The sequence below is a fragment of the Crocodylus siamensis genome, chromosome 1 (assembly GCF_052110815.1).
Source record: "Crocodylus siamensis isolate JL-2025a chromosome 1, ASM5211081v1, whole genome shotgun sequence".
NCBI lineage: Eukaryota > Metazoa > Chordata > Crocodylia > Crocodylidae > Crocodylus > Crocodylus siamensis.
In genome coordinates this window covers 273,416,853-273,425,907 of record NC_143395.1, presented here as the reverse complement: position 1 = coordinate 273,425,907, position 9,055 = coordinate 273,416,853, and positions in this window count along the sequence as shown.

Below are 9,055 nucleotides of genomic sequence, written 5' to 3'. Positions count from 1 at the left end.
CCCCAGGGTACTCAAGGAGCTGGCGAGCGTCATAGCTCAGCCTCCTGGCACGGATCTTTGAAAACTCCTGGCGCTCTGGTGTAGTGCTTGAAGACTGGAAGAAGGCCAATGTGGTGCCGATCTTCAAGAAAGGGAGGAGAGTGGATCCGGCTAACTACAGGCCCATTAGCCTGACTTCTATCCTGGGGAAGATCTTAGAAAAGTTTATTAAGGAGGCCATCCTTGATGGACTGGCCCAAGCTAACATCCTAAGGGACAGCCAGCATGGGTTTGTTGCGGGTAGGTCTTGTTTGACCAATCTCATTTCCTTCTATGACCGGGTGACCTATCACCTGGGCAAGGGAGAAGAGATTGATGTCATATATCTTGACTTCAAAGAAGCTTTTGATCTGGTATCCCATGATCACCTCTTGGCCAAACTGGCCAGTTGCAGCCTTGGTTCCACCACGATCCGCTGGCTGGGAAATTGGCTCCGTGGTCTGACCCAGAGGGTTGTAATTGATGGCAGTCACTCATCGTGGTGCCCTGTGACCAGTGGGGTCCCTCAAGGCTCTGTCTTGGGACCCATCCTGTTCAACATCTTCATTAACGATGTGGACATTGGAGTCAGGAGTGGACTGGCCAAGTTTGCCGATGACACCAAACTTTGGGGCAAAGCATCCACGCCAGAAGATAGGCGGGTGATCCAGGCTGACCTGGACAAGCTCAGCAAATGGGCAGACGAGAACCTCATGGTGTTTAACACCGAAAAATGCAAGGTTCTCCACCTTGGGAGGAAAAACCTGCAGCATCCTTATAGGCTCAGCAGTGCTACGTTGGATAGCACTACAGAAGAAAGAGACTTGGGGGTCATCATTGAGCACAAGATGAACATGAGCCTGCAATGTGATGCTGTGGCTAGTAAAGCAACCAAAATGCTGGCTTGCATCCATAGATGCTTCTCGAGCAAATCCCGGGACGTCATTCTCCCCTTGTACTCGGCCTTGGTGAGGCCGCAGCTGGAGTACTGCGTCCAGTTTTGGGCTCCACAATTCAAAAAGGATGTGGAGAAGCTTGAGAAAGTCCAGAGGAGAGCCACGCGCATGATCAGAGGTCAGGAAAACAGATCTTACGATGACAGGCTGAGAGCCATGGGACTCTTTAGCCTGGAAAAGCGCAGGCTCAGGGGTGATCTGATGGCCACCTATAAGTTTATCAAGGGTGACCACCAGGATCTGGGGGAACGTTTGTTCACCAGAGCGCCCCAAGGGATGACTAGGTCGAACGGTCACAAACTCCTGCAAGACCGTTTCAGGCTGGACATAAGGAAGAATTTCTTTACTGTCCGAGCCCCCAAGGTCTGGAACAGTCTGCCAGCGGAGGTGGTTCAAGCACCTACATTGAACACCTTCAAGAGTAAATTGGATGCTTATCTTGCTGGGCTTCTATGACCCCAGCTGACTTCCTGCCCTTTGGGCAGGGGGCTGGACTCGATGATCTCCCGAGGTCCCTTCCAGCTCTGATGTCTATAAGATTAGTCTAATGCACAGTAAAGCATCTCATGTAGATGTACTCTGCCTCCTTTAGTGCATTATATGATACCTGTTGCAGCACATGGTAGGACTTTTGTAGGTGGGTTTCTGTTCACATTCACATTCCACTGATCAACTCCATGATTACTGCCTGGCAATTTGTTTTTGGGAGGGAGGTTTTAAACTAAAAGGGCAGCAGTATAGATACTTTCCATCTGTTTTCTCACAATTGCAGTGACTAGACTGGAGACGTAATTTCCACTGGACATCTTGCTTTGGGACCGTCTCCTATCTGTTAGCTGGCAGTTCTTAGTGAAAGAAATTAAGCAGAGTGGTAGAGAGGACTGTGTGGCAGACACAAGATGACCAAAAGTGACAGGAGAACTTCAGGATAAGGAAGACCACGTGAGACTAGAGAAGGTACAGAGAAGTACAACAAGAATGATTAATAGTATGGAGGGGCTTCCATATGAGGAAAGACTAAGAAACCTAAGCTTGTTCAGTTTAGAAAAGAGGTGCTTGAGGAAGGACATGATAAAGGTTTACAAAATACTAAATTGTGAAGAGAAACTAACTTGAGATGTATTATTTACTCTGTCAAACGATACAAGAACTAGGGATCACAACGTGAAACTTAGTAGGCAATAAGTTTAAAGCTAATAAAAGGAAGTTTTTTTACACACTGCCTGTAATTCAAGCATGAAACTCCAAGCATGCCACCAGAAGCTGACAGTTCATCCAGATTCAGAACAGGGATTGGACAGATTCTTAGAGGAAAGGGGCATGAGCAACTATTGAGCATGAGTTAGGAATACAGTCCCTGAATCAGAACTTGCTAGACCCTAAATGCTTCAGGCTGCAAATGGGAGAGGAACAGTGGAAAAAATGAGAGGAAAACAGGAGACAGCCACTCAAGATTTGCATGCCACCTCTTCGTGATGATGATGACAGCATCTCATGTTAACCCACTCTTGTTCAACGTTCTTCCAGCCCTGCTCTCTTCAGCAGCAACCACTTTCTTAGTGCAGTGGTTATCAGCAGCCTTTTTGTACTAGGACCCATTTGTAAACATTGATGGCCAGTCCAAAGCCACAGCCCCTGGCCCTACCAGTGCCCCTCACTCCCGACCCACAGCACCCTGGCCCTGCTGGTGCCCTTCACCCACAACCTGCAGCCCTCCCCCCATCACCCTGCCTGCTTGATGACCACATGCATGTGCGCATGTAGACATACGTGCTCCCGCTGCCTCCAATCACCCCAAGCAGTTCCTTGCAGGCTGGAACCCATGTTTTCACACATTGCGTGTGACTCTCTCAAATATTCTTGTGACCCACTTTTGGGTCACAACCCCCATGTTGAGAAAAACTGCTCTTAAGCTTACTGGCCTTCAAGCCAAAGTTTACTGGCCTGATTGGGCAGAGAAGCTCCACAGGCTTGAGTGGTATGGACACCTTGACTTTCTCTGCCTCTCCCTGTAGAGATCTACACTTATAAATCTTTCCCATTTCTCGTGAAATGTGTGGCAGCTGTGCACATGCTCTTGGTTTACCCAGCCTCAATTTAATCATTGTTTTCTACAAAAAAAAAAAATGCATTCTTGTTGTTCGATATCCTTTATTCATTTAATTTCTTGAATCTTCTCACTTTTAGAGAACGGTAAGGGCTTGACTGTGTGTACACAACCTTGCAGACCTTGCAGAGAGACAAGAGGGCTGATGGGTGGGTAATCAGGTCTGTTATCTCTCATCTCCGTATACCGCTGCTAATAAGGATGTTATCTCTGGAAACAACAAATTTTCCTTTCCCTATGACTGAAGAAGCACATTTGTGCCCAGAAGCTTGCAAAGAACAATTTTTCCCAACTATTTAGTTGGTCTAATAAAAGATATCACATTTAGCCAAAGAACCTTGTCTGCCTATGATCTCTGGAGACACAAATCCAGTTTAAGAACTGAAACTAAGCATTACAGAGATACTTGATAAGATCTTCTAGACTGAGCACTGAGTCCCATTAGGTAGACTGGTTTTCTTTAATCTTTACTAATCTATAGAGGAACGCTTGGGAACGCCATAGAATAGGGCCCCTAATATAGTCTATGGTTTGTTGTGACCCATTTATAAAACTTCTAAAAAGGTTACATGAATATATTGTCCCAAACAGTATATAATTGGAAGTTATAATCCCTATTCCATGATTTTTTTAAAGCATCTTAACAACCCCCCCAAAAACCCCCAAAATATGATTTAATTAAAGAATCTGATTTAAATTAAAAACCTCCACTTTAAAAAGAAAAAAATCCTTGATCTTTATCCACCCTGCTGGTTACTGCTTTTTAGAGTGCTGCAGGCAGTCTCCACCATCCTTGTAGGTCAGAATCCTGGCCTGTGTGATGAAAAGGCAATGAAAATACCTCTTTGCAAAGGCTAAGGGGATGCCCTAGTTATCTCTTTCTTTAAGCAATTTATAGGCCAGTGGGTAAAGCTGTCTGGCACCATTAGAGTTTGTCATTCCAGGTTCTAATTTATCTCCTCAGAAGATAAACTGCTAGACTATAAAAATCTATAGTATAGTATTTATAGTACATACGCTGCAACTCCATGTGTTTTTGCTCATGTATAAAAGTAAAAATTGATTTTGGATACGGGAGGGATTTGAAGGCATGGTGTTTAGGTCGGTTCTGCATTCGTTCATACAGTGGTGGGAGAAAAATGTTGTTTCAAGGGGTGGATTCAGAGTGGGAGTGTGGAGTTGTATTCACTTTGATTCCTCTTCCACACAAACTTTAAAAATCAACTGGCTGGGAGGCAGCTGCATTTCTGCTCAGGCAGTGTTGAGAGGCACTTGACTTCATGGCTCCGGGTCACCTTCGTCATGCCTGTTGATTTCTCTCCATAGGTGTTAACGGCCCTCTCTCCTTTTTAATGGTCTAGATGTTCTAATATTTAAACAGTCTTTTTTTCTGCAATTTTTCTGTCTGTTAGCCATGCCTGATGATAATATTACCACACTTGAACTCAAAACAGTTTGCAGGGCTGTGAAATAGAAGAGGACCAATCTCTCTCAGGTGTAGAAACAACAGACAGTGAAGTACTTGAGGCACTATCAAAATGTTGAAGGAGGAAAGATTTTATCTGATAATCTGAATAAGAGGAGTACACTTAACTGCAATGACTACAGGACTAGTGACACAGTCTCTTTTGACTATTATAACTATTTTTACCTAGTTTGTTGTGGTGTTTTAAAACTTCATAAATATTCAAGCAAATTAAACGTAAATTCCAAGTTATATTTGTTTTTGCCTTGATTTTGAAATTAGTATAGTGTTTGCACCCTATCAGATGGGTAAAGCATCTAGTCATTAACTGGAGAAACTATGTGTTGTGTTGTATGTGTTGACTTGTCATGCCATCTGCACCCCCATTTTCAAAAACCTAGATCCTCCCATGATTGTTTCTTGTTGTTTTGAGTGTGCCAGTAAAGCTGGGGGGTGATGGGGGTTCTACCATAGTAAATAACTGCTTCATGAAGCATCTGTTCTTTGCATTTAGCATGCCTGGGAAGGAAAGGAGTGCAAGAAGCATAGCATACCCCAGGAAGGGTACATCTGAGCCAAGCAGCAGCACTTGGCTGCTGTTGAGGGGAAGCTATTTCTGGGCACAAGACTTGGTTTAGCAGCTGGACCCTTTGTGAGACCAAAATAGTAGCACCTCCCACCCCCTGGCACAGCTGACACAAACAGTTTGATCACATGTTGGCATGAAAAGAAGCATCCAGGTAAAAAATCATGCACCTGTCAGCACTATCTGCATCTTACTGCTGATGAGGCCAGTGCTTAGAGCAGCAGACAAGCTGGTAGCCTGAGTCTCTGCTTTTGAGACCAGGGTGAAGGTTTGCTCCAGCTGCTTGTGGTATGAAGAAGCTGTGGAGCAGCCAAATTACAGAGGGGCTAGGTATAAATAAACCTAACCAAGAGTCTGTGAAAGCATGACACACTGATCCCCAATTCATCCAGGGTTATTTTTGCCACTGTTGGCTCCAGGGCTAAAGTGCTTGTAGGAGTTGTGTCACAGATTTGTAGTCTTTCTTGATGAGGATTGCCTCACTTTCCATGTGTCCATGATCTCAAGCAGGATATTAGCCTCATATCTAATACTAATAACTAATACTAATACTCATATCTAATAATATTAGCCTCAACTTGTAGTATTTGTTTGTTTCATCTGAAGGAGGATGGACCTTCCCATTTCTAGCCACCCTTTCCATGAGGAACCCTAAACCTATCTTGTGCCACAAACTTCAAGCTCCAATTAAAGAGTTAAAGTCCAAGGAGGTTTCCCCATATGAGTGTTCAGCCTTGTGCTTTGTACAAATTAACTCGTAATTGAGTCTAAATCTCTCCAGGAGCAGACCCATCTTGATTTTAAACTCGGACAGGGCAGCACTAGCTTAAATGATTATTTGCATTGCTTCATCTGAATTTACAATAGCATAGGGCAGTGGTGGCCAGCCCACAGTGCACATGCCACAGGCAGCATAGGCAGTTGGCATATTTGGCATGCAGAAGATCAGCGAGCAGGTAGTTACATGGTAGTTGGGGAGGAGGCAGAAGTCAGGGGTCAGTGCTGGCTCCAAGGTTTGGCCCTGTGGGAGCGGAGGGATTTTGCTGAATTCACTGTTACCACATTCTGGAGACAAGAGAATTCCATGGCACTGGGCAGCAGTGGGGGCTGACTATTAGAGTGGCATTATTTCAAACTTTGAACTTAACTTGTCACACACCATCCAAAAAGGTTGGCAGCCACCACTCATCTGGCAGTTATCTAACTCACATGTGTCACAGTATCTGTTGCTGTACAGAGGTGATCTTACCCACACAGTCATAGGTATTATGATGAATAAATGCTGCTTTCTCAGCTAATACGAAATGCATTCTACCAGACTGGTGACACATCAAAGCTCTTTAAGACACTACCAAAAAATGACATTTTAGTTTTGCTCAGTTAGAAAAGTTTATATCCAGGTACATTGTCACTCATATACTATTCTTGTTTAGACACCCACCTACGAGTACCAAAAGGGTTACATCTTAACAGTAAAATCTTCTGTGAACTATGATGCGCTTCCCAAGTTTGTTTTAAATTTTACAAAAACACTTTGGAATGGTCTTATGGAGCATTCACTGTTCTTAAACTAGAAACAATGAAATTCAACTACAGCATTGGCTCTGCTCTCTTATCTACACCTGACTGCTCCACGAAGAATCTGATTCTGTATGTGGCAAAATGTCTAAGGGGCAGCCATGAAAGAGTTGCCTCAGTATTTTATGCTAGCTGTCCCTAAGGGTTTCAACCTGCACAGTTTTTGTAGCTACTTCACTAAATTGATAGAAAAGCAGATTTATGACCCCATGAGTATCACAACACTCCTAACTAGAAAGGAGTTAGTTACCAGGATAGCTATCCAGAAACCCCATCTTTCTACTATAGAAAGCCATTATACTACTTGGCTGCAGTATGAAGACAACTAAGAAAGCCTTTGGAGACAAAGTAGAATTAGGATCACAATGTCCACTCCATTTTCTTGACCACCGTATGAATAAAAGGTATTTGGATACTCTCTTACCTTAGCAAAGCGTCCTTGCAAAGATGAGCTCTGCTCCAGCAACAGAAAAGGGTATGTAGAAGCTACCAGCACTCCATACTGATCTGCTGATTTCACTACTGCAATCACTAGCTGATGAGCAGCTGGACCTGCCACTGTTGTATTGCCTCACACAGCATCAATTAGTCAGGTGTGAGTCCTTCTGACCCCAAACACATGTGTGTGTCTCTAGGCCCAATCAATCAGTCTGGCAGCAATAAAGTGGCATTGAATAAAGCAATGAAGTAACATTGTGGGGATTAAAAAGTAAAAGTATCTTGTGGATTTCAATGTCCTGGCTACCTGAGTAGATAGTGCTGGTATTCCTCCTCATTTTATTTACAGACATGGGCTATTTTCAAAATCATGAAAAGTAAGAATGGAAAAAAGTAAGAGTGGCATGGGCAGGGCACCAGTATATCAGGGCTGCTCAGCACCAGAATGCAGTGGGCAGGGGATAGCAGAAGCTGGATGTGCATCTTGGTGAGCAAAGGGGACAGGGAAAGCTCTGATTTTCTGTGCTTAAAAACCCAAAATCAAATGCCAAAACTTATAGGCATTTGGAATGTATTTTATTATAGTGATTGAGGCACTGGTAGGCTTCCAAATTACTTTAAAATTGTAAATATATTGATAAAACACTGTTTAACTGATACCTGTAATATAGTGGCATTTCATTGTTATCATGGAAAAACACAGATTTTGGGGTTTTAAATCAGAGAAGCTGTGATTTTAAAGCAGAGAATTTGTGATTTGTAAACAGGGAAAACCAGGATCCCTGGTTATCAGCACCACTTAAGTCCCCTTCCTTGCCAATGCTGAAAAATTTTAATGAACTGCCTTGATTCTGCAAGATGTTGCATATAGGGTGGCCATCATAGAGGGCTGTCCAGTTGTCCTCTATCGATACAAAACCTGACACCTTGAAGAGAAAAATAGGGGACATAAAGAGTAACAGAAAAACAGACCTAGTTGCATATGAACCGATTCTTGTATCTACTGGGATTTCTACTGACTCCCTTGAGAGCTTGTAGTATTACAGTCTTCCTACAGCAGTGTGTCATCAATCTGTCTGGTTTTAAAATGACAGGACAGCAAAAGATGCCAAAGAGGGAGTTGGCATTAGTTCACTTGGAAGGTAAACTTTAACAATAAGTAAAGCTAAACATAACTTTGTTTCTAATGCAACTCAAATGAGAAAAAATATATCAATATAGAATTAATGCAGAAAAGAATAGCTCCAGAATATGGTAATATTTCCTCACATCTACCCACATCTGAAATTTTTTTCTTGTCCAGGTCCATTACCTTTTCTTTAAGTTTTAACAAGGGTTGACAGAAAAAGTGAGTTACACATTCATAAATGGCATATGAAGTGTTAATAACTTATTAGTTGTTAAATGCATTTTACAAGCATGAGAACAGTTGATTATAGGTAGTTTTAAGCACAACTGAAGATTATAATAGGTAGCTATAAACCTGTTAGAGTAACACTTGGCTAAGCTTAGTCTTTATGTGAATTTATGAATAGAACGCAAATAAGCATGAAAAGATGTAATTTCACTACTAGAATCTAATCCATGCTTTGAATATTTGTATTTTTATAGGATTTATTCCCATGTCATGTAATTCTTTTATTAAAGCTAATAGTAGTTGATAGTTCCATATACAGGGGACGGCAGGCTCTTTCAGTGTTGAAAAGGATTTTTAAGTATATTTTAGAAGGCTTTTAGGATTTTCAGCATTTCCTACCTGCTTCAAACGCACACAAAAGGAACTCAATAAATTTAAGGCTGAATTTGCTGAAGGTCTTAGCAAACTGAGGGGCTTCAAAATTAAGCACTTGAGGTACACAGTTTCTTTCACTAGATTACATAAAAGTAAACTGTTAATTCATTTAATT